Source organism: Agelaius phoeniceus, chromosome 14 (assembly GCF_051311805.1).
Source record: "Agelaius phoeniceus isolate bAgePho1 chromosome 14, bAgePho1.hap1, whole genome shotgun sequence".
Lineage (NCBI taxonomy): Eukaryota > Metazoa > Chordata > Aves > Passeriformes > Icteridae > Agelaius > Agelaius phoeniceus.
The window spans coordinates 4,453,041-4,477,558 of NC_135278.1; the positions used below are offsets into that span (position 1 = coordinate 4,453,041).

General features: G+C 43.1%; 1 long non-coding RNA gene across 5 annotated transcripts in view; it reads left to right on the forward strand.

Moving 5' to 3' along the window:
• The first annotated feature begins 1,098 nt into the window (after positions 1-1,098).
• The window catches only part of LOC129125633 (uncharacterized), a 37,791-nt gene continuing 14,371 nt past the window's right edge, over positions 1,099-24,518 (forward strand). The window contains exons 1-2 of one of the 5 annotated variants that reach the window (XR_013184301.1): positions 1,099-3,347; positions 16,003-16,103. This is a non-coding gene — a long non-coding RNA (uncharacterized LOC129125633). Of the gene's footprint in view, positions 3,348-14,687; positions 15,095-15,167; positions 16,104-21,452; positions 24,279-24,518 lie in introns of those variants that run through there. The other 4 variants (XR_013184300.1, XR_013184302.1, XR_013184299.1 and 1 more) reach the window with 4 other exon arrangements.

The following is a 24,518-nucleotide window of genomic DNA, read 5'->3' on the forward strand; positions in this document are numbered from 1 at the left end:
GCAGCAGAGGAGCCAGACCTGTGTAACACTCACACAGCGAGGCTTGGGCAAGAAATAAATAACATTTACTCGGGCAGTAAATAAAAAATCAGGTCCATTTTCAGCTGAAAGAAGGGAATAAAGACAAGCAGAGAGAGGATGATGAGGAATTGCTGTAATCTTGGGATCTTGGAGCACGGTGGCAGCACCACCAGGGAAAAGAGGGGAATGCCAGGGGTATTTCATACAGACAGCACAGGTTAGGGCTGGGTTTGGCAGCTCTTTGGGAAAATCCTGCCACTAAAATGATATTTCTGGGCAGCACTGTGCCTTTTGGAGAGAAACATCCTGTGTGAGCCTTGCTGGTGTGTGCTGAGCCACAAACTCCTCTTTGAGAGCATCCTAATCCTGGCTCATCAGAGTGTTCAATATCCTCCCCCAGCAGCACCACAACAAATCTCTGCACAGCTTTTCCCTCCATTTCTGCCATGGGATGAGAGAGGAGAATACAACTGTGTTTTAGCAGTGAGATATTATTGCAGAGGAGTGCTGGGGAGGTAGGAAATGCCAGCTCAGGGCAGGCATTTGCTCCATCAGTTGAACAGTTGTCCCAAATGATGGCTAATCAGAGATAAAGCAGGCACCAGCAGTGCAGTTTCAGTAGTGCAGCTCCAGCAGATTTGCAAGGGAAATTCAGGTCGACAGGTGGTCCTTACCTTTGGCAGAAGGTCAAAAGAACATCACAACTTTCTTATCTCCCTGTTTTATCTGCTGGAGGTGGGGGGAACTGGGGAAGATAGATATAGATAGAAGAGTTTTTCTAACCTTGTCCATTTAAATAGAGACACACCATTGCAAGGACTGAATGACGCTTTCAAGATTTTAAGGATGGCAAAATTAAACTTTTTTTTTTTCCCCACAGTACAGGGCTGCAGTTTAGAAGCTTGTTCTCTCCATGGAAAAGCTATGAATCCTGAGATTCAACTCCATGAATATCTGTTTATATCTGTTTAAAAGTTACTGTGGTATTATTTTTGACAGCTTTTTTTTTTTTTGCAGAAGGAAAAGGGGTTTTAAACTATAAATTTTATTGATTCTCCTCTTCTGTATGATTTTTCCTTTATTGAAACCCTACAAAAATCTTTGTTACATTGAATAACCTCAGTGGCTCAGGTGAGATAATGCTATAATGATTATATGAGATAATTATTGATCCCTCAATGCCAGGTCATTGCTGGATGCCAGGGTCAGGATTTCTCACCCTCCTGCTCCCCAGGGTGGAGATTTGGAGCACCAAAGCAGCCCCTCAGCAACATCCCTGATCACATCAGCTGCAGATTTCTCCATCTGAGCTGTATTTGGTGTATTGCAATATCCAGGTGTCATTCCTGGGGGATCTGTGAGGATGGGAGAAGTTTTGACCTGGTGCCAAAGTATTTGCAGGTATTTTTGCCATCAAACCACATCCACTCAGGTGGATTTCTGTGCTCTGGGGCAGGCTGGCAGTGGGCACAGAAATCTCCAGCTGTTTTTCTGCCACACAGCTGGAGCTGTGTGGGTAATAAAGTGGCTGCACAGCCTCTTAAAAATAATATTTTCAATGTAATTGAAGGGAAAATAATGAGAAAATTCTCAGCTGAAGAGCCAGAAATGAAAAATCATTTTTGTAGAAAAGGATTTGTTGTGTTCAGTGATGAGCCACATAACAGAGCTAAATAAAAATTATAAATGTTCCTTTTCTTTTTGCAAGAGTAAAAAGTTCTGGCTCATTCATAGCATTGTTGCACAGATGGACAAGGGGGACACAAATTCAAGGTGATTAATTAAAAGAAGAGGAAGAAATAGAGGGTCAGGAGAGGCAAATTGATGTGAAAGACAAGAAAATTTGTACTCTCTGTGCTGTGTAATTGTAATAAGTGTTCCAGCTGAATTTGTTATTTGAAATAAATGCCACAATTATTTATCCCATGGCACAGCCACCTTGGGCTGCCAGCTGAATTTCTGAATCTAAGATAAAAACTTGTGTTTGGTCTTCCTAAATGCTGAACATCCCCTGGTCCTGTGAGCTTCAGAGACCCAACAGCCTCATCACTGTCTGCTGCTTCTGCTGGCTGAGTTTAAAGTTGAATTTTCTCCCTCTGATGGTGTTGCTGTTTCTTCCTTGGGAAATTTTGGAATACCTTTAGGTATCTTTGGATCTGCTCCTATGGATAATTCTTTGAAGGCAAATATGGCTTTCAAACCATTGTTTAAAAGAACAGGAAGGTTCATTTTAAGTGTTTGATTTCCTAGTGAAGAGACTCAGCTTTGTTTTTAGAGCAGATCTATGGATCTGTGGGCAGACAAGATACGCTTGAGTTCCAGTTTACCAAGTTGGAGCAGAGCAGGTAAATCTTTGGTTCACATCTCTCACTCTTTTTTGCCTTTTTTTTTTTTTTTTTTAAGGAAACCTAATGAAGGTAATTGACATTTAGCAATCAGGTTTTAGGATCTTGACAGTTCTGCAATGTGGTTTCTGTCACTGCTCTGGGAAAGCAGCACTGAGGAGGAAATGGGAGCTATCATGTCATGGGGATGAGTAACTGGCTCAGACAGAGCTTCCTTTGTGTCAGTGCTTGAAGTCACACTGCTGTCTTATTACAGCCTGTGGCTATTGCAATAAAAAGCAGGTGCAGGGGAGAAATAGGGGGAATGGGAAGGTTTTGAAAAATTCCACTTTTTTAATATATTAACACTCGTTTTTTTAAAAAACTAACTGTAAGTCTTGGGGTATGTTTGAATTCTTCAAATTTCAGTACAAAACTGACAAAATAGATTTTGTCTGCAGTGTAATAATTTACTTTATCAGCAATCTCAGCCTGAAGCAGATTTTTAGCAGTCACTCTTGGCTGTTTGTATCACTTTAATCCCACACAGGTAAATGTTGAGTTCTTAAAAAAATGTATCACTTGTCTTAGGTGCTTGTAGCTAAATATTTATGTTCTTTTAACCAAATAATAAGAAACAATACCCAAGTTAAATGCTTGCCATATTCTACATCATAATTTGCTTTTGAAGAACAGTATTAAAACTAAGTACAGAGAACTGAAATGCATTCACCAATTCTCCCTGCTAATAATTTGGCCAAGTAAAAATCCTTCAGATGCTTGGCTTTCTGTGTTCAGCTTCTCATTCAATTCCTGTTTGCTGTTTGTTTTATTTAAGCTCCTTTATTTCCTTGCTGGGAAGGACTCAGCAGAACAGCCCTGGGAATTAATTACAGGCTCAGGAGTGGTGCCCCTCAGATGTCTGCACAGCTTCTCAGGCACCAGGGGAGTACAAAAGGTTCTTTTGCAGCATCTGCCCTGTCCTGCAGCAGAAAATTTCAGGTAGTTGTGTAAGTTGCTGTTGAGAGTCTGTAATTGCATTTTGCCTGGTTTTTAAATTAATTAATCAATTTGGAGTTGATTAATTAATTTTAAATGAATTAAATTTAAAAAAACCCATCTATTTAGGAGCAGCAGTCTGTGTATCCTCACAGAGAGCAATTCTAACTTCAGGCCAGTGAGCAGAACTGGCTGTGTTTGTTGTGACAGGTGGCTGCTCCATTCCTGTAAAGCTGCTTTAGAGAATTGATCCTCTCAGCCTTCCCTGGGACAGCACCCTGGGTGCAGCAGGGCCAGTAGGGGTGGTGGCAATTCTTTAGGGCCCTCTGACATTGATAAAGATCATTCAGCTTCTCAGCAGCAGCCCCAGGAAAGATTAAAATCAAGATTGAAACTCTCCAGGAGCGCTGGTTTGGGCAAGCATGGCTCAGCTGCTGTGGGGTTATTCCTGCAGGGTGTCATGACCAGGTTGTGGGGGCTGAGTTATCTCAGGCTGGCCAAAACCATCAAGGTGAGTTTTCCCAAGCCCCTGCTGTATCTCCATGCCTGTGTTTGCATTGCCATGCTCTGCTCTGCTGGGCTTTGGGAGCTCTCTGCAGGTGCAGCAGAATTTCCTGCAGCCCTGAGTGCTCCTCCCCATCCCTGGAGTGTCCCAGGCCAGGCTGGACAGGGCTTGGAGCAACCTGGGATGGTGGGAGGGGTCCCTGCCCATGGCAGAGGATGGAACAGGATGAGATTTAAGGTCTCTTCCAGCCCAAACCATTCTGGATCCTGTGCCAGGATGTCAGCTCTGGGCACAGACACCAATGCATTTCTAAAATTCCTAAGCTTTCCTGTGGTAACTGGTGAACAAGCTTAAAATTAGTTAAATAATTATGAAACAAAAGGAATTGCCTGTGGCTTTGAATTGTCTCAGCTGAGCTTAGGTGAAAAAATGTGTCTGTAGTGTTAACCCTGTAAACTGAAAAATCAGGAGTTCCCTTCCCTGTGGGGTATTTAAACCTGTCTCATGCTGGGGAATACAGATGAGAAAGGCAGATATCAGCATATTTGAAATGACTGTACTTGCACCAGCCCTGGTATCAACTCTGCTTTCTATACAAGTAAAAACCTTGGATCTTTTTATGAAATGTTGTTGTTGCTGCTATTATTATTATTATTATTATTATTATTATTATTATTATTATTATTATTATTATTATTATTATTATTATTATTATTATTATTTCATCATTATTATTATATTATCATCATTATTATTACAATGACATTATTATTATTATTATTATTATTATTATTATTATTATTATTATTATTATTATTATTATTATTATTATTATTATTATTATTATTATTATTATGAGTCAATGCTAAAAATGTTTTGAATTGCACTAAGTTTTTCAGGGAAATAGTTTTTCATCTCATTTGCCTCTGGCACTGTTTTGAAAAGGATTACTAACAAAAGTTTATTGCATGTACCTTGTTATCAATCTATATGAAAATGCTTTCATTCTCCCAGATTTTCCCTCTCTGGTACCACTTGTAAGATTTGTTTCTCTCTTATATCGATACCACCTCATTTATATGCCTGGCATTCTGGAACTAATAGAAAGATCACAGTTAAGGTAAAAAAAACCAAACCAAAAAATCAAAGTAAGCCCTGTTTCCTTGTGCTTAAACATGTGCCACAGTCTTGACAGGTGTGAAAATTAGAGGTGTGTTGCCAATAGGTTAAATCATGGAATGAAGATCACTGATTTTAATGTTGAAATAGTCTCAGCACTGCTTGGGAATAGCTGCTATATATCAATTACACACAGAGTAGGAAGTTTGGAGACAACTGGTACTACTAGAAATTCTGCCTGTCAAATTTGTCATAGTTTATTTAATTACAAGTATGAAGAAGAAACAACCTGGTAGCTTTTCCCAGTCTCCCCCCCAAGGGCAGATGGGTATTAAAGCCAATTCAGTCTGTTTCCTGATTGCTCCAGGCTACAGAAAATTGTTCCCCAGGGAGGAGAAGTAAATCAGTTATGATCTTTAGTCTCTCAGAGGGAGATTAGAGCCACCACACTGGTGAAACAGCAGTAGGCTTCCTCTGTGTAACTGATTTCACCTTTAATCCTGCCATTGATTGAATATTGCTAAGAACACTGCCATGCATTTTAAGGTCAAACCCATGATGAACACCCCAGGGAAAGGAAGTTATTTACACAGAAAGGTAAAGACAAGCCTGGAGCTTTACTGTTTCAAAAAAGCAGTAAAACATCTCCTTTGGGAAAAAAAAAAAAGAAGAAATTATTCCAATTTCAGCCATCAACCTTGTCCACGTTTTTGTAGGGCTGCTTATCACAGTGGTATCTGATCATCTTCCAGGTAATGTGGAATAGTGAAGGCTTTTGTGGGCTTCACTGAATGTATCACTCATCTTTCTTTTCCAGGTAAGGGTTCTCCTTAATGTGAGGCTTTTACTCTTTATCTGTGGCTGTTAATTTTCCTCTAGGATTAAGTAGAGTTAGGACAAAAAGCAACATGAAAGTTGCAAGAGTGATTTTATGGCAGAAGGTGCTTTTATTGGGAGAAAAAAGGTTTTCTAAAACCTCCTGAATTTTCTGCTACTGCTGAACCTTCTGTCTTAGTCTGTCACTTCATTTTTCATATCACAGCATGTTTGTTTTTTTCTTTTCCTTGAGCTATTATTTGTTTTTAATCAGTAAAAGAGGATTCTTCTGTCTCTGCTGGACTGGGAAGCACAAAATGCTCCTCACAGGAAAGCTTTGTGAGGTTGTATGCAAAACCTGTGTGCACAGAGCTGTGAGCATTACTGAGTACTGACCATGAAAAATGGGCACAGTGTCCTGATAGGGCTGCAGGTGAGATGTGCCACAGAGAGCTTCTCTCTTGATTTTATATTGCTGCTGGGAAACACTGATTGCTCATTGAGAGACTCATCTGCCTTTTAATGAGGATGCACCTACCCCTGGAAGGACATTGAGGGTAATTTCTTCTGCCCTGGCTGTTCAGGTAGGGCTTGTGGAGCTGTTTCTGTGACATGACACTTGATTAGGTCTGCAGATGTGAGTCTGCTGAGGATCTATAAAGATAAATCTCTTCCTTTTTCTCTGATTCTTTTGTGATTTCATATATCCAGCTGGAGCATGATTTGTTTCCAGTCCTTCACACTTGCAAAGAACCTCCCTGGTTTTCCATCATAGAGGTTTCCCTCTAGAGTGAGAACTTGTACTTACATCTCATCATTATGTGCTCCTGTCTCTGGAATGCAGATCTGATCTCCTGGGTGATCTTGGACTCCTGTTCTATCCAAGTGTGCTTCTTACTGATACTGAACATTGTTGGGGGCAGAAACTTGGAGCCAGCTCTTAAAAGAACTTCAAAACTTTTGGGAATTCTGATAATGATATATTTAAGATCATACAAACCAGAGTGAGACCTAGAAATCCATGCAGGATAGGTACTTGGAGATAAATGACTGGACCGAACCAAAGTTGAGAAAACTTAAATAAAATGAGAGGCAGCCCTCTTTTAAAACTGCTTTATGTTTGGGACAAAATCCTGCCTTCTTCATGTGATCCCAGAATTTCTGAGGAGACTTTGGCTGGCTTAGGCCCCCCTGTGTGTGTTTGTTGCTCCCTGCCCAGGACCCATCCCACGTGATGCTGCTGGGTGCCAAATGTCCTTTATCTGCAGTTTGGGTCTGTGCCCTTTGCTGCCTCTTAATCCCAGCACTGTGGGAACCCTGTCAGGGAATTCTGGCTGTGGGACATGATTCCATCAGTGCCCACAGAGCTCCATGCTGAGCTCTGGCTGTGCCTCCCTGCTGGCTGCCCTGGGCAAGGAGGTGACCCAGCCACCTCCCCGTGGTGTCACCACACCAGGGCCTGGCCACAGCTGCAAACCAGCAGGTGCCTGGCAAGGCTGGGGCTGCTCAGGACCTGCCACCTGTGGCATTCACATTCTCTGAAAAATCCCTTTGTCCAGGATTTTTCTCCTGGGAAGCTGAGAAACCTCAGAGAAAAAGGAAAACAATTCTTATCTCATTTGCTTCTCCTGTGTTGTGCTCACATGTGGAATGTGTTTGGAGATTGTTTACCCACAGGTGATTGTTCCATTGCATTCTGCTGGGAGTTGTTTTGATTCTTTGGCCAGTCAGGGCCAAGCTGTGTTGAGGCTCTGGAAAGAGTCAGGAGTTTTCATTATTTTTTAGCCTTCTGTAAGTATCCTTTCTGTATTCTTTAGTATAGTTTAGTATAGTATTCTTTAATACAATATAGTATCATAAAATAATAAATTAGCCTTCTGAGAGCATGGAGTCAGATGTATCATTCCTCCCTTCATTGGGGCACCACACAAATACAACAGCCACCCCCACCTGGGCTGGTAGGGGAGGCTGAGCCCCAGAGAGAGAGAGACTCCAGCCCATCTCCAGGGGCAGGGGCAGCAGCCATTGGGGTGTCCCCAGCACCATCAGCACTGCAGGGCCTGCAGTGCCTCTGGGAAGGGCTGCAGAGAGGGGGCTGCTCTGCAGGTCAGAGCTTTTCCTGACCACAGACTGACCACTGGGCTCAGGCTGACCTTCTCCTCTGAGGGCAAGGACAGCACCCAGCAAAGCTGGCCATGCTCTCAGGGGCTCTGGATAGCCCAGCAAAGCTGGCCATGCTCTCAGGGACTCTGGATAGCCCAGCAAAGCTGGCCATGCTCTCAGGGGCTCTGGGTACACAGCAAAGCTGGCCATGCTCTCAGGGGCTCTGTGGGTACCCAGCAAAGCTGGCCATGCTCTCAGGGGCTCTGGGTACCCAGCAAAGCTGGCCATGCTCTCAGGGACTCTGGGTACCCAGCAAAGCTGGCCATGCTCTCAGGAACTCTGGATAGCCCAGCAAAGCTGGCCATGCTCTCAGGGCTCTGGGTGGTAACCCAGCAAAGCTGGCCATGCTCTCAGGGACTCTGTGGGTACCCAGCAAAGCTGGCCATGCTCTCAGGGGCTGTGGTAACCCAGCAAAGCTGGCCATGCTCTCAGGGGCTCTGTGGGTACCCAGCAAAGCTGGCCATGCTCTCAGGGACTCTGGGTACCCAGCAAAGCTGGCCATGCTCTCAGGGGCTCTGGGTACACAGCAAAGCTGGCCATGCTCTCAGGGGCTGTGGTAACCCAGCAAAGCTGGCCATGCTCTCAGGGACTCTGTGGGTACCCAGCAAAGCTGGCCATGCTCTCAGGAACTCTGTGGGTACCCAGCAAAGCTGGCCATGCTCTCAGGGGCTCTGGGTACCCAGCAAAGCTGGCCATGCTCTCAGGGACTCTGGATAGCCCAGCAAAGCTGGCCATGCTCTCAGGGACTCTCTGGGTACCCAGCAAAGCTGGCCATGCTCTCAGGGCTCTGTGGGTACCCAGCAAAGCTGGCCATGCTCTCATGAACTCTGGGTACCCAGCAAAGCTGACCATGCTCTCAGGAACTCTGGTAGCAGGTCAAACCTGGCTCCTTCCTGCCCCTCACACAGGGATTTGCCTTTTAGATGGATTTTCCACCCTGTCCCCTTCTCCTGCCTGCTGCTGGGAGGAGGTTTAGGGCCAGGACTCCTGTTTGCATCCCAGGGCTCTCTGAGGGGCTGGGGGCAGCAGGCAGAGGTTGTGCCCTCCTTGGCAAGGAAGGGTCTGCAGAGCTGCACCATTTTTTGCAGCCCTCACTGTGGCAGGAGGGATTTCCTCTCCTTTCCTTGATATTTTCCTGGCTTCCTTCATGCTGGTTGCTATTCCCAAGCACTTCTCTGGCTTAGCCACAAGGTGCCATCAGCAGACACTGCTACACCAGTACTCGGGGGCTGGAGACAGAGAGAGAGCCAGGCAAGAACACCCTGATACTAGAGAGGGAAAAGCTAATTAATAAAAACCATAAGCAGAAGGAGATCAAAACACAAAGGAAAACACAGCAAGGACAGGCAGCTGCACCCCTGTGCCCCTTGCAGGTTTTTTGCTGCTGCACCACCAATCTCAGTTCAGATTTGGGATTTTTTGTTAAACTGGGTTTAATCCTTCTTGCCCCTAATGGCAGTGGCACCAAGCAGGGTCCCTGCAGCCCTGTGGCCCCGGTGCTGGCTGCTGGCAGAGCACAAACCACAGGGTGTGGCCCCTGCCTCCCAGGCTGACCATCTGATCCAAGGCAATGAGCTCATCAAGGGGAAATAATTGGAAAAGGGAGAGCAAGAATAGGCTTGGATACCATTTGTTTGACTTCTTCAAATCCAGAAAAGCCATTCCCAACCTGCTTGGTTGGTTTGCTTATAGACAATTGGCCAATACCACAAAATGTCTCTCCAGATCTTTCATGATTTGGTATCAATCCCACTGAGGAATGTGGTGTCTGGACCAAATTTCTCCCTGAAGCACGCTATGAACTTCAGGAATTGGAAATCCTTGGCTCAGTGAAAATAGATTTTTGCATAATATTTGATTTCCCTGGGTCAAAACAAAATAAAGACAAAATTACAACTGTCACTTCAAATCACGCCTTGTGCAAAAATGTGACATTTTGGTGCAATCCTGAAGAGCATCTTCCTGAATGTGAGAGAGAAAAGAGAATTTCCTGGTGAGATTTTGCAGTGCCCCTCTCAGGTGACAGGCAGAGGTCTGGCAGGGCAGGTGACAGTGAATTTACAGAGCAGCTCTGGAAGGAACAGCAAACAGGAAGGGAAACCCAGGACCTACCTGAGATCCCAGCAGCAGCTCTGGTGGAGACAGGTGTTGTTTACAGAGCAGGGCAAATTGAAGTCTTTTCAAGTGTGTGAAGCCTCTGCAGATTGTACAGTTGTTTTCTGACAGGCTGAATTTTGGAAATTGGGATGGAGGTCCTGGAAAAGCAGGTTATACTCCCTGGGGAAGGAGAGGACACAAAGATTTTCCCAACAGGAATTATTACAGTTCTGCTGGGAGCAAAAATTGGGTGGTAGGGGCTGATTGCCACTGGTCTGGAAAGGAAGAGCCAGGACAGGAGTAGGTGAGAGTGGAAGAAGTGAGGAGGATGAGGATGATTTTGGAGGAACTGCCGTGCCCAAAAGCACAGCACCAGTGCCAGAGCAAGGGGGTGGGTGGGAAAGCTTGGCAGGAATGTGGGGCAAGGAAGGTGAGGCATGTGCTGCCTTCCTGGATGTAAGGAACTTCTCCCTAATTGCATCTCCGAGTGCCTCTGACACAGCCTGGCTTGTTTGCCCAGCTTCCTTTTTGGCTCCTTTTACAAATTGACCCATTTGCTTCACTTTGTGTATTTTTAATTTTCCTTTGCAAAATAGCCACACTTTGGGCTCATTTGGTAAATTAATATTAGTGCTTCAATAAGGCTGCTATCAGTCCTTATTTTACACTAAATCTTTCCTACAAGTTTTTCTTTCTCCCTCCTCCTCTCTATGACTAATAGATATAATTTCAACAGTTTGACTAACTGCCGTGTTATAGAAAAGGCAGTAATTTATACTGATGTAATGGCTGTGATAAAAATCATTTGTGTGCTGATTTTATAAATTAGGTAGGAAATGTGAGTGCCTCTGAAAAATGAAGTGCTACCACATGAATTCCAGTGTTGTTAATGCTTCATACCTTTCTGCTTCATTAAACCAATTTCACGGGGAGATGAGTTAGAGGAGGAAGCTGTGCTGCTTAAGAGAGGCAACAATGGTTTATTGAAAGAAATGGGGATAAGATTAAATTAAGTGCTACTTGAGAAATATGGAAATACAAAAATATTCAAGCTTAGAGATGGTGAATTCAAAAATATGATAAGTTGGCTCTTTCATACCCAAAGAACTGTCTCATCATAATTGCATAGGCTGAATTCACAGGCTACTAATTAATATTGAAGAGTTTCTTGAACCACTCTTATAAATGAATCAGAGTGCCCTAGAACTAATTTATAACTATTTCCTTTTGGAAATCAAGACAACTTAAAATGCTGCTTTCTGTGCATTCCTATCTTAGCTGCTAAATCCTTTGAAATTATTTCTGCCGTATATCTTATATTTATTTATAATTTCACATATTCCATTTATCAGCTGAATTTAAAGGGAAGACTGAAAAAAAAAAGTGTAAGATTAAGAAGCCTTCAGGTCTGGTAAGACCCTTCTAATTTAGGATAGTGATCTGGAGCAGCCTAAAATAACTTTTCTGGCCACTTTTTGATCTGAATTCAGCTGCATTAAAACCAATGTGTTTCCGTTAGATTTATAGCAGAATTTTTTTTTCTGATTGAAAATATGTAATATTTTCAATATTATGTATTGTATATAGAATATGTACCTTAAGAAAGAATATGTTACTTAAGAAAGAATATGTTTATGTCCACAGAAGGCCTTGGAGATCAGGTATGATCTACAACTCAGAGGCTAATTGATTTTTTACCACTTCCATAAAATAGCTGCAGCTATTTTATTCCCCCCCCCCGTCCCTTGAGGACGAGAAGTTTTCATTCTCAAACCACTAAACCCTATTTGTCCTGTGGATGGTGGAACATGTAAATACAAAGGGAGTCATTCATTAAATAAGAGGCTTATGCATACACAAGTTTTAAAAAATGCATAGTTTGAAAGCCCAACTGCGAGGCTGCCATTTTCCCCCAGCTCACAATGAGAACCCTGTGTACAAGTGACCCAAGTGCTGGGATTTGGGCCAGCTCCCAGATTAGCACAGAAAACATGTCCAGGCTCCATCCCCTCCTCCCCCTGATGCTAATGGGGCTCAAACTGTGCCCATGGGGGGATCTCAGGGACAGCAGCACTGCCCTGCTTTCCCTCTGTGCTCTGGGGGTGCTGCCCACAGGATCTGCTTTGAAATAACTGGTGCTAGTTGAGACAGAGACAATGCAAAGCAACTCTCCATTTGCAGGCTTCAAACTGGTTTTTTTACAGCATGCATGCTTTTTATACATTTTAACAAAACTCATCAGTTTACACTTATTGGTGACTAGAAACAAACAAAGTGCTCATTGGAACAGGCAGTTGCAGGTTTCTCTTATTTATCCTTCCTTTTTTCTTGGTTTCTTTGTCAACTGTTGGAGTTCTGGATGCTGAGAATTTCAGACTTTCTCTACAGACAGCCTCTCACTCCCAGGAGAGCACTGCATTTGACCTGAGGCTGTGGAAAAGGTTTCCACAATTGATTGATAGCACTAAGATTACAAGTGTGTAGTTGGTTAGAAGTGTGCAATATCACAAAGTAGAAAACTTAGAGTTTGGGCTTTTAGAATATAGTAATACATATGCAACAAGATGGAAGTTTTAGAGCAGAGGCAGGTTATTCTTCTTTACCCTCTTCTTCATTCTTCTTCATGACCTTGGTAGAAAATTCTTTCAGGGGTAAACGTGGATCCTCTTATCAAACACGGATACTTTTATCAAACTTCTCTCTGGCTGACAGAAATTGCTGTAATTGCAATTAAAAAAGAAATTGCTCTTCCCCAATAACTCACCCCACAAAAGGGGATAATCTGTGCCAGGCAGCTCTGAGGCTGCATCCTGCCAAGTGCTCTCCATTCCCCAGCAGGAGGAACCAGCACTGAGGATGCTCAGCCCTTCCCTGGAGCAGCTCTGGCTGTCACAGCACAGCTCAAGGCTCCTGCCAAGGGTCTGCCCACCAAAGTGCTGGGCACCATCCACTCCTGGTGCTGCTGGATGGCTCCAGTGGGGTCTGGCACTGCCCAGGACTGCCCTGGGAGGTGTAATTCACCATTCAGCTCACCTGCAAGCACAGTGCACAGCACTCACAGCACTCTCTTACTGCTCTTCCTCTCTTTCTTCAAAATCTGTGAAAGGAAGGAGGGAATAGGATAGCAATAAAAATGGATTTCCTGCCAGTGCAAAAATACTGAGAGTCCAAATCCTTTATCACTGCACATAACAAAAAGTTATAATCTTGGCATTCGAAATGATGAGATTTTCTAAAAATAGCCATTTGCTTTTACCTTATAGAAATAGCATGTTTTGACAATTTTTTTCAGAAAAACAAAAGGAACCTGTATGTCCCCATTAGGATTTTTAGTATAGACATCAATTTCTAAGGAAAAAAGTGCTTTGAAGCAGCCATAATTGCACAGGATGCATATGGCTTATCTTTGAATGACTCATTCAGTGAGCTTCTCCCTCCTAACTGTACCAGAATAACATTTTTCATGATCCTGTAGAGATACCAGGACATTTTCTCTGCACTTTGGTGAGTTGTCAGAGGTTGGACTATGGCATTCCTTTCTCTGTGTAAGGTTGTTCCTGCCCATTTGCAGCCAACCCTTCCTTATCCTGCCTGGATGCTGAGGATGGAGCCCAGACTGGTGTGGGTGTGCTGAGTTCCTGCCTGTGGCACTGGTGTCACTGCTGGTGGTTGTCACCCAGGCTGCCAGAGATCAGCTCCTGGTCCCTCTGAGCAGTCATGGGAGCTCTGCTTGCTCCTGGCAGCCTGTCACAAGTCTGAGTTTATTTTTACAAATTCAGTTTCTTTCTCTCTTTGATCACGTATTTGATTTTCTCCTTCTTTCTCTTTTGAATAGTGTTTTTATCCCCTCTAAGTTTGTTTTCTTTTTTTGGTCTCTTATTTTTTCCTTACTCTTTCCCTGCCCCTTTACTTTTTCATCTCTGTACTCTGCCTTTTATCCTGCCTAAGTGAATGCAGCTTGTTTTGAGTCCAGGAATAGAAATGCTTGCCACTTTCCCTTTGCTCTGCTCCAGGCATGTGTAAAGCAGCAGATAAATGTTGACAGCATTTTGTCTTTGTACAAGTTGGGCTTACTGCAGGCATTGAGTGCAAATTGCAGGATAAATTCACGTGCTGAATGCTGGAGAAGAATTACTTCAAAGATCTAATAATGGGCAACTGAAGCTGCCCACAGTTGCTAAAGCATTTAGCTTAGTGAGACACTTATAAAAGGTAAACATAAGCACAGAAAAGAGCTCTGTAGTTTGCCTGTATAGATTCTTGAACTCCATTCTTTTTTGTATCAATGTGCATTTTGAATCAGTTCATTAGAAGAGAATGCAAGATAGAGGTTGGTTTACAGTGGCCACAAGATTTTGGCACATCGTGAGATATCTCACTCTTTTAAACACTGAGTTGTACAAGAAAATCTCATTTTTTCTACCCCAATTGTATTATTACCCTGGTTGGTTTTAATTTGGAGGCTTTCTAGCCTCCATATGGAAGAACTGCTTGCTTGCTTTTATTAGAAACTGCTTGTGCATCTTGGGACCAGCTTTGCTGTTTAAATTAGAAATGTTATGGGTTTTGTTTCTATATTTTAGATAATCTGAATTAATTTTAGAGATGTCATGGTAATGGGTCACTATATCCAGAAGCAGAGCTTTGTAACAAAAGTGTGAAATTCCCAGGATTGAAGCTCTTGACCTGCACAGTTTGGGTCAGTTTTCCACAAGTCTTGCTGCTGCTGCTGCTTCCAAATTTCCTTCTCATTGAAACCATGGCCAGACAGGGGAAGGGGCTGAAATATTCTTTATCTTGTCATAAATTAGTTCTTCTCTGTCCTTCCCAGCTGCTCTCATCTCTACCAAGTGAATGGTTTGTGCAAAGGTGTGAGATTTAAATTCTCCTCTCTTATTCCCACTGTCACATCGATGATTTCCCACCCTCAGAACTGCTGGTGCCAACACCAGGGATTGATTTGTTTTGCACAGTGGAAATGGCAGGGCTTGGTATGCTCAGCCCATGGAAAATGTGGACACAATGAAATGCTTTACTGGCTCATCTCTAGGTGAGTCTCATGCACATCTCTTGCAGGGTTATGAAACCAAACTCTGAATAGTTCTGTGGCCCTGCTCATCAGCTGGCCAAAAATCATCAGCTCACTGGGGCTGGATGCCTCATGCTGTACATGGCACTTTCTGGAATGTTTTATTCACTCACTGAGCATTTTGAGCCGTGGAAGTGACTCATGAGCACAAATCCCAGTACATTTAGCCTTTTTCACTTTAGGATGTGTGTTCCCAGAATCAATCATTAGTTGGATTTTCCTGTCAGAATAGCACCCTCCAAATGTGTAAACTTGGTGCCAGCATCAGAACAGACTGGTAGAAAATCCTGTCTGATATCAGAATGGGGAAAATACCAAATACCTTTATTTTCTATCCCCCAATAAGATGCAAGTTGAGACTTTTGAAAACAGCATTTAAACTTTTATATATTGTTTGATTTCATAGCCAAGACACCAGTCAGAAACTTTTGGGGGCTTTTAGTGCAGCTTTTCTCCTTTAATGAAGTTGAGCCCAGCTTGTTCACCACCAGCTTTAATTAGTTCCTCACCACCCCTGTGCTTACCAAGCTGATGATGCCACTGGTAAAGTAGATATAAAATTTACTCACCAAAGTTTTTTACTCATTAAAGTCTAAGCATCAATCATTTTTAAACAGCAGTGACAATCCTTGGTTAGCAGAAATGTCAAGGAGTGGGTGGAACATTCAGAACGAGGAGCTATCGTGATAGCTGGGATGGAATGGGAGGGAAAACATGATCACAGCAGGGATCAGTGATCAGTGATCAATGATCAATACCATTTGCAGGCAGAAAGAGGCCTCCCATTGACTCCCCCAGCCATGGGCCTGGGCTTTTCATGCTTTCTTATCTGTTGACATCAATGTTTCTCTCACGTTATTGACCTGCAGGATGGCGCTGAGAGGAAATTCTGGAGCTGGCAATAAAGTGCACAGCTCCAGAAAGGTGAGAGGAGACATGAAACTGGGATCTCAGCAGTGAGGAGGAAGAGGTGAGTGAGCAGAGCTGCCCTGACAAACAGAGCAAAGCAGTGCCATAGGAAGCAGGGCCTCTTTTGAGGGGTTTTTTCAGGAGGTTGATGCTCTTTGGCTGTAGAAGTCCTTTTACTGTTGTTGCAAACTGCAAAAGTAATATTTCTTGATGTTCTTTGGGTAGAATGATAAGTGCTTGTCTAATTCTTGCATATAAATTGGAAGACTTTTTCCTGTGTTTCCAAGGTCAATATTTTTCTGCCACAGAACTTGTTCCTTTTATAGTGTATTAGGCACATATATTGTTTCTTGGCTGTTTCCCCTAATGGAGATCTATCTTGAAGCAAAATTTGTATCTTTTCAAATCATGTGGTTTTTGAAACAGGTGTGTGGCTCCCAATCTTTCTTGCATGAGGTTCTTTTTATAGTTAATATGAGGGCCTATACAATCATGGTTGTTGCCATCATGAGTCTGGTTTGCCTCTGTGGCTGTAACTCAAACGTGTGTGTTTGCCTTTCTCTGAAGGTGCTGCTCTTATTTTCCCTAAATGTGCCATAGTAAAAAAAAAACAAACAAACAACATGACATGGAACAATGATGACTTGTCCTGCCTTTATCCCTGTGTTTCCTTTCTGCTAGGAGAAATGCTGCACTTGAAAGTCTTGTGGTTGATGACTTAACAGAGTTTGGCATCTTCTGGCACAGCTAAATATAATTTAATGCCAGGAAAACATTTCATAGAACAATGGGCCTTCAACCCTCTATTGGAACATTAAAAGAAAGTGTTATAAGTTTATTTTAATATTCAGCTTCTCTGTCTGTTGTGGAACTATGAATCTCCTTCCCTCCTTAAGAATTTCTAAATCAAATTATGACCTTTGTAGCCTATTATACAGACCTCATAAATGGAAATAGAGCCAAAATAGGCCATCAGGAAGGTGCTGCTATAATTAGTGCTCTTGCAGAGGAAGAGAGAAAAGTATTCTGAGGTTTCTTCTTCTTTCTATGGATAAGAAATATAATAATATATTGCCTGATGATAGCATGATTCCCATGCAAATGGCAGGGGCTGGTGGCTTATTTAACAGGCCTGGCCTGTAGCAAGCCTCCCTTCCCCGCTTCAGTTCAAAATTGATTATTTTAATACAGAATTCCTGAATGAAAGAGGTTCTTGGCCTTTTCCTGGGCTGTTGAATAATGTATGTGGGAGAAAGCAAATAGAAGCAGAGGGTCTCAGCTGCTGGAACAATGGGCTGAGCACAGAGCTGAGGGGGCACATTAGTTTATCATTGCCTTGTCAATCCTCATAGGCTGGGAATCGTGGGATAGCCTGGAAAGAAGCAGCTGCTGAACGTGTGGTAAACTGACCGGGGCACTTTGGAGAGACCACTGCATTTACACATCTGAAAACAAGATATTGATTTTCCCCACAAAGCTGGGCAGAAATAGCCATCCTGGAAAAAAAAATAAATATATATATCTGGATCGTGGCTCGTTTGCAAAGCCCTGGTGCTTTCCTGGCTGTGCCCAGGGCTGGGAGCTTCCTCGTGATGGGGCTTGCAAATCTAAAAATAGTCTCTGCATAAACTTTGCTTTTCCTCCTCGGTGATTGACTGTCCTCCTAATCCTTTTAGTGATTCAGTACAAGTAAAATGTAAATGCAAGCGAGCTTTGTGAATGTTCACAAAAATATTTTCCCTCGATTCGTGGATTTCTCTTTTTTTTTTTTTATTTTTAAAGTTACATATTCCCTTTTGTGGAAGCATTTGATTGATCTTGAAGATGCCTTTGTGTGATATGCCTGATATCACAGCTCTGCCCTTTCTAGTGGCAGTGGGATTCACTTCTGAACACCAGTTTGGGTTTAGGACACATCCTCAGGCACAAGAGTTTCTTTCAGAAGCGACAAAAATAAGAAAGTGAAGCGATGCTTGACACGGGCAGAGTGGGATGATTAATTGCTTTAAACGAGGAAAGGTTTAAGGCAGAGATGAGCACACATTTCCTGGTGATTAATATTCAGTAAGATGCTGATGTCTTGCTCTAGGCCCAGTTATCAGGATGCTTTTATGTGGCTTTATTGCCACATGTTGATGATGATTACTTTAGCTCTCAGAAATCCTGTTTATGACTCAGGATTTTCTCTGCTGGGTGCACACAAGAACATGCTCACAGTGTGAATCACAACAGGTTAAGAAGTTTCCAGTGAAAATAAGTGGCCTGTCAGAGGGGACACATTTTTTGTCTGTGTAGGTCTAATTGTGGATCCAGATTCACCACAGGGGCAATGAGCTGGTTTGTCCTCATCTCTGCAGCTTGAAGGACACAGCAAATGTGAAAAACTCTGGGGTTTATGAGCTGCTCTTATGATTCTGTCTGTCAAAAAGCAGCTGCCTCATCACTCAGCTGGTGTAAACATTGCATTTTAGCAAATGTGGTAAAAGAAATGAATATTTTGATATGGGATATCATCGTCCATAGGCAAAAGGAGTCCCAAAAGCAGGACAAAATGAAGGCATGAATTTGTGCAGGGAATTTCCAGATTGTTACAAGGTTTTCCATCTGCACAGATATAGGAAATCAGGATCCTCATTGCCTTCTGGTCTGATATTGTGATGAGAGCAAGAGAAGAACTAGAACAGGATAAAAAGGTTTTTCTGCACCTTTTTAAAGTCAAGGAGTGTTTAACACCTTTAGTGTGGTTGGATTCCTCTATCAGTGAGCTGTATCACAAAATATGATCACTTCAAATCAGGGTTCTAAGTCTGCATCTGATAAAGGAATAAATGCTCAGTCTTCCTGGTGCTCAGAGAAGCCAGATCCTCCTGCTGATTGTAATGAGAACTCAGTGATTTTAAAAACAGTTAATTTCATTCAGATCTGGACTCAGCACTCTGGGTATAGGCAAGTATTGTCTTAATTCATTATTTCTGAGTAGGGAATCAAGGCAGATTTTGCTCTCAGATGTGATCAAGCTTAACCTATTAGGAATTCACAGATTGTGCTGTGTGGTTTCCTGACATCTCTGGGCTCTGGTTTGAGCTGGTCCCTGTGAATACCCTCCCAGCAATAACCACATCCAGAAAATGTGAGGGGAGACACTTAAATTCTGTGGTGAGAATCTCCTGACTAAGCAGCAAGGAGAAAAGGCTGAATGACATCAGCCAAAGACCAAATTTATCATTTACTGGAACTCCACATTCTATTTGCTTCAGAGATCTTCTTTTGAACAATAACAAGCTCAAAGTGCCTGATCTTTCATCCCTTTCCCTGTGACTTTAATTTTGCACTGGGTGAGCCAGAAAGGATCCTCTTAAACTGAAACAGAGGAAGGGTTGTTTCTCCTATACATTAATATAATCCTACAAAATGTACTTGAATTAATTGCACAGGCAGAAAGCAGTAACAGAACAAGATGAAATCTTGATCAAAAAGCTGCAGTTTCAGTGTCCTTCCTTGGTGAAACAAATGCCAATAATTTATAAGTCAAGAAAGCATTGGTGGAGTTTTACTGAGCACTTTTAAGACCAGCCACAGACTCTAGATTCATTAAAATCCATTAAAATTCATGACTTATAGAGTGATGTGCCTGTCAGCTCGGCTCAGTTTCCATTCTGGTGGCACAATCATGCCACTTATCCATGGGATAATCTCAGCAACATGTCCCAGGTTATATATATTTGAATGCCTTAAATTCAAAGCAAGAACTACCCTAGAAGTGAGTATAATGAGGGAATATACAAATATAGGCAAGTGGGGTTGTAGATCCCAGACAAACCTAAAAAATCCCAGTGGAAATGATGAGTTACAACACCCTCAAATAAAAAACCCTTGCAGAATTCCTTGTAGCTGCCACCTTACTCCTCTCCCAGCTGGACAAGCCCTCGGTTCCTCTCCTGCCCTCCCTCCCTGGCCATGCCAAACCCTGCTGTGCTGGCTGTGCTACCCCACAATCTCCTTTCCCCTCTTCCCACTGCAGCTCAGGGAATTTTGTGCCTCATTTTCTGCCAGCCTGGCCCTGGATTGCCAAGCTCCTGCAGCACCCCTTGCTCCTGGCTGCTCCCATCCCAGCCCAGCACCTTTCCCTGTGATGCCCAGCAATGTCCTTTCCTTGTTTTGGTTCCCATTTCCCCTGCCCCAGTTTACAAAGCACTCTGCAAAGTTAAACATCAATCTGCCCTCAGCTCCCAGCCCCAGAAAAGTGCCACCCTGCTCTGAGTCCTGCCTTGCTAACAAGGCCTCTATTACAAGAAGAATAGCAATATTAAAGTAATTTTCCCAAAACATTTTCTTCTGTGCCTGTGTGGTGTGGGGGAGAAGCAAGAAGGAATACCTGCATTTTCTTCCAGAGTAAATGCTTTTCAAATTACTTATTCTGCACAGCAGCTAAATGCCTTTCATATTCCCCTAAAATTTCCTGTTAAAATAGAGGCTGATGGGTATTCTTCCATTTCAAAAGATTTTTGAAATATATGAAAAGTTTTGTTAGAGAATAATTAGTCTTGCTTTGTTTACACTGATGTTACAAAAACATTTAGCTATTTTCCCAGAACAAGGATGCTTTACAGAATAAAGTTTTAAAAAATGTAATCCATGTGTTTTGTTTCAGAGGACAAAAATAAGATTAATCAGAGCTATCTGTAGTGTTAAAGTAGTTAAATTTAACTTTAAACAGTGAGGAAGCACAGAAAGACTTTTAATGTGCTCATTCCTTCTTGCCCACAGTGTTTTGCACTGGATGCAGTCTTTCACATCAAATTTTTTAATAAAACTGGCTCAAGACATCCTGTCTTTGAAAGTGTTGGTGAAAGTGCAGGGAGTGAAACATTTGATTGAGAATCTGAGTTGAGCATCCTTTTCTTTGATTTGTGTCAAATCTGTTGCTTCTGTGCCCTTCCTGCTGTGTTCACCTGCAGGCAGAGGAACCCTGGGGCCTTGTGCTCCTCCTCTCCCTGGTCCTGGCTCTAAACCAGGGATCTCCTTCACCTGGGTCCCTTTGTCTGCTCACAGATAAGGCTTGGTCAGAAGTTCAACTTCTCTCTTCCAACTGGCTCACTGTGGTTTATCCCCTTTTATTGTTCAGAGAATTGTCCCAAGTGGGTGCAATGTCACAGAGCAGCCTTTGCTCCCAGAGTGCCTCTTGGCTGGTTCTTTTTAGTCCACTGCATTTTCTTGGTTGGTTCTTTTCAGTCCATTGCATTTTCTTACTGTTCCACCGTGAGTTCATTTGCCAGCTGGTGATTTCCACTCCACCTCTCTTCCCTGGAGAAGTTTCTTTCCCTTGCTGGCAGCTGCAGGATGCTGGCTGTGGAAACAGGACTGTCTTCCACTCCTGGAAAGGTCACCTCACACTGGGAGGGTGAGGAGGGGCATTTGTGAGTGCTGTCCCTCTGCATTCAGAGCTGTAAATGTGTCACTTTTCCCTCGGACTGAAAATGGAGCTGGTGAAATAGAAATCCATTTTAATGTCATCTGATGGAGCAGGATCTGCATTTCTCTGGGATATCTGCCAATGCATCTTGTTGCCACACCTGAGGGCTTCATCTCAACAAGGCATTCATCAAATTCACCAATTCTTTTCATGCAGGATCAAGTATCTCCAGATGTGGCTGCAGGTCCTCTCTGCACTCAGACAGGCCCACAGGGAAGAGGCTCCTTGACCTCACCTGCGGGGTGGGAGTTAAGAAATACAAACCATTTCCAGGTAATCTGGAAATTCCTCTGTTACATTCTGCACTTTTTGCTAGTTATTTTCCTGTATGAGCCAGGATGAAATCAAAGGCAGCTGCAGTTGAAGGTAATCAGGGGTAACTTTCTGTCAAACCTTGCTGCAGGATGTACAGCCAGAAATCAGCCTGTTCTCCTCAACCCCAGCCCTGCCACACTGTCAGGGACAAACACATCCCTGGAAGCACTCACTGCAGCTTTTCCTTCATAGGGAAGGCAAACAACCTCTCTGATGGGTGAGACCTTTATACAGGTGCCCATACAAAAGTGTGGCATTCACATTCTCTGAACCTGAGAGAAGCAGAGAAAAGAATGATCAGAACAATTCTTATCTCATTTGCTGCTGCTGTGTTGTGCCAAAGCAGAATGCAACATGGAGATTGTTTACCCCCAGTGATGGGGTTTTGTTTCCTTGGCCTGGCAGGGCCCAGTATGTGCAGAGTGTGGGTCAGCAGACAGACACAAGATTTGTTCAGTCAGTTGAGTGCTTGTGCAGTTTCAGTTTAGATGTAGTGTAATATAGTATAGAATAATATAGTGTAATAAAGCAATTAATGAACCTTCTGATATCAGTGGAGTCTTCCTCATAATTTTTTCCTGCACACTGGGTGCCCTGCTTTACAATCCAAAATTTCACAGCAGCTGATCTATTTAGTGAGATGACATCCCCCCCAAAATAATGCTGCAGAGGCTGTGGGTGTGCAAAAGGTGTCTGTGGTCATTTGGCCAGTGAAAATGTATTTATGTGCTTGGCAGATATTTAATGTCATCTGTCTTCAGATAAATCTGAACATCAGTAAGAGAAGATTCAGGCAGGAACATTGTCTTCCTCCATTCTCCAAAGATCTTCAGAGGTTTTGAAGGCCTGTTTGACTTTCCTTAGTTTAAGGTTCTAATGAGAAGCGACTTTTTCTACCTCCACAGCTCAGGAAATGCCTGTCCCTTGTGGTGGACAGGGGCCTAAATCAGAAAGTTCATCTGGAGGCTCAGCCCTGTTCTGGTGCTGGTGCCACTCCCAGGTAAGAACCATCTGCAGGAGAGCAGAACTCTCCAGGTAACCCTTTCATAATTTTATCCTGCACAATCCAGGGGCTGCAGAACCATTTCTGCTGTCCCTGGGGAGAGTGAGCTCCTGCTCTGCTGCTGCAGCACAGACCTGAACGTGCTCAGTGTGGGGAGCCCAGAATGGGACTGTGTGCTCTGGCCTAAAAGAGTATTTATTAATGCATTAATGTGCATTAAAATAGTAATGCATCTCAACTTCTCCTGGTCAAAAAGCATAGTCTGATATGGCACTAGAAGAGGAGAGGTGAAAGGAAAACTCAGTCCCCATGAGGGAAAGAATTTTTACATTGACAAAGCAAAGAAAATCTCAAGAACACAAATGTTTCATCTTGTTTATTGCTTCACTGATTGCTAAACTATGGAAAGAAAATTCCTGACCATTTTCTTAGAGGTCACTCCAGTTTCCCCAGTTAAGCTTTAGATTGCCTAAAATGCTAACGTTTTCAATTTAATCCCTGAAATAAATACAGATTGAAAATATTCAATTAATGGGAAAAAAAAGAGTTTAAAGCAAATTGTGGGCAACTTCTATGTAAGCTCATCTTCTGAAGGATCTCTTTATCCCAAATCTCCCTTACATTTTTTAAACTCACAGCCTAAAGCATATTTTCTTTTCCCAGCACTGCTAGAATTCAAGCTGCATCTTTAGCTGGTTTAATGGAGCCACAAGGCATCACATTAGACAGCTTTTTCCTAGTTCACAGAGGTCATATTGACATGTAACTCGTGGCATTTCCTTGTTTCCAAGATAAGATAAAGCAGAAGGGAAGTGTTCAGTTCCAGGTGAGTGGGAGAGGGCACAAGGAATGGGAAGAAGATAAGAGTGTTTGATGCAGGTGGGAATTTATCATGCAGGGTCTTTTTCCTCTCAGGTTGCACTTGCAGAGGAGGCAACAGCACCTCAGTCCTGCCTGAGGAATGCAAGCAAATAAAGGAATGATCCAGTGGAGGGATGAACTGTTGGTCACTCAGTGTCTCCTTTCAAATCTCATAAGGCTGCAGCAGGTTTTACCTGAGATGGGATAACTTCTGCTATTCTCTCATGCCAGAATAGCAAAATAAATGCAAGTAAAGCCTTTTAGTGGGTGGTTTTCAATCCTGTCCTCCCAGCAGAACCCAATAAATTCCACAGCTATAAAAAACTGGATTGGACTTTATCAACAGAATGCAACTTCTTTTCAGCAAAGAGATTTCTAAATCTTCTCCTTTTCTCTGTAAAGAGTTTTCTGCTCTCTTCTACACCAGTGCAGCCTCGATGGGCAGTGATGGCAGTGCAGTGTTTGCTGCTGTCTTTGCTGAGTGCAGCTGATCAATGGCACAAGGCTGGCAGATTCCCTGGCTCCAGGATCCCCCTTCCCACTGGGAACAACTGCTCTGAGCCTTTTGTGCAGCTCTTGTAGAGGTGAAGATGTTCTCTCAGTCTTTTCCTTAGGATTTTTGTAGCATTTCTTGGGCACCAGGAGGAATTTCCTCACAGAAAGTGCTGTTAAACTTTGGGACAGGCTGCCCATGGAAGTTTGGGGTCCCCATCCCTGGAGGTGTCCAAGGAACCCCTGGATGTGTCCATGAATCCCTGGAGGTGTCCAAGGAACCCCTGGATGTGTCCATGAATCCCTGGAGGTGTCCAAGGAACCCCTGGATG